Source organism: Narcine bancroftii, chromosome 4 (genome assembly GCF_036971445.1).
Source record: "Narcine bancroftii isolate sNarBan1 chromosome 4, sNarBan1.hap1, whole genome shotgun sequence".
Lineage (NCBI taxonomy): Eukaryota > Metazoa > Chordata > Chondrichthyes > Torpediniformes > Narcinidae > Narcine > Narcine bancroftii.
This window is the reverse complement of record NC_091472.1, coordinates 31,855,570-31,857,151: the sequence shown is the minus strand read 5'-3', so window position 1 is coordinate 31,857,151 and position 1,582 is coordinate 31,855,570.

Here is a 1,582-nt window from a genome sequence, read left to right as displayed (position 1 = left end):
GAAACCGTGGGGATCAGTTCCATAAATAAAAACAAGGTATTTGAAAGGCAATTCAGATCCATCAGCAATTGTAGAAAAAAACACACTGGCCACCATATGAAGGACAAAGATCATCTTTCCTCCTGTGTCAAATACTGCCTAGTTTATTGTGGTTTTTTCAATTAATTTCAGTTTTCTAACTTTTTCACTTTTTCATTTTATTCCCACAAATTATTCTTTCAAGGACTTTGTCAGAAGCATTTAATCTCTTGGGTAACTGGAAGTGCACCAAATTCTGCTGAACATTGCTCAAAAAGGATACAGTCACTCAAAGCAATAGAGAGATGACCGTAGTGGGCAGGAATGATTAAAGATGTGTCGAGAACTTCAAACTCTATGATCCAGAAAGAAGTTAAAGAAAGAGTGAATCCACTTGTTGCATTCGAATATGCCTGTAATGTTTCAAATAATTTATAGGTAGACAGCAGGTGTAGAAATATTAAAACTATTGTCGGAAAATAAGATTAGAGGAGTTACAGTACTTAAGCCAGTGTAGGAACGGGACAGTTAGCATGGAGGCGACATAGATAGTTAGCATCACATTGTTACAGCACCAGCGATCTGTGTCTGCATGGGTTTCTTCCAGGTGCTCTGGTTTCTTCCCACCCTTCAAAATATACCGGGGTTGTAGGTTAATTGGGTGGCACGGGCTCATGGGGGCAGGAAGGCCTGTTAAGTCTAAATTAAAATTAATTTTCTTTTTCTCCTTATCTTTTCCTTCCACCAGGTAAATAAAGAAATCCTTCAATTGGTAATTTAACCTCACAGTGTATCCCACCACCATTGCTTTCATTGGTAATGAGTGGTGTAATGGGATGTCAGATCAAATGAAATGATAATTGACGATGAACTTGCCTTTCTGTAGCATGTTTCACTTTGTCAGAACAGCTCAGAGTCAGTGAAATACTGTTCAAGTGCAGTTAAGTGTTCTGATGTAAACAAATGATCATTTGACAACTGTATTTTTCGTCAAATAATTATATGGATTAGAAATGAGATAGTCCACTCAGCGCTTCAAACTGGTTCTCCATGTAGAACATGGAACAATACAAAGGAGCATAGGAACAAGCCCTACAGCCTACATGTCTGTGCCAAACATGCTGCTCCATTTAAATGAAAACTACACTTTGCACTGGAAATGGATCTATTCGCTGCATATCCATGTGTTTATCTTTTAAACGCTACTATCTGCTTCCACCATTTCCCTAGCAGCCTGTTCAATGCATGCACAAAAAATCTTTTCCTGCACATCTCCTTTAAGCCCTCGACATTTCCACCTTAAATCCACATCTTCCAATATGTCACATTTTTACCCTGGGAAAAAGGTTCTGACTGTCTCCCTCTCATAAGTTCATAAACTTCTATCAGGTCTCTCCTCCGCCCCTGCCTCTCCAGAGAAAGCAATTAAAGTGTGCCCAACTTCTCCTTATTGCTTACACTCTCTTACACAGGGGACCATAACTGCTCACAACATTCCAATGTGGGATGACCAAAGTTTTAAATAATTTTTTAAAAATTACATTTAAAATTTATTTCAATTAAA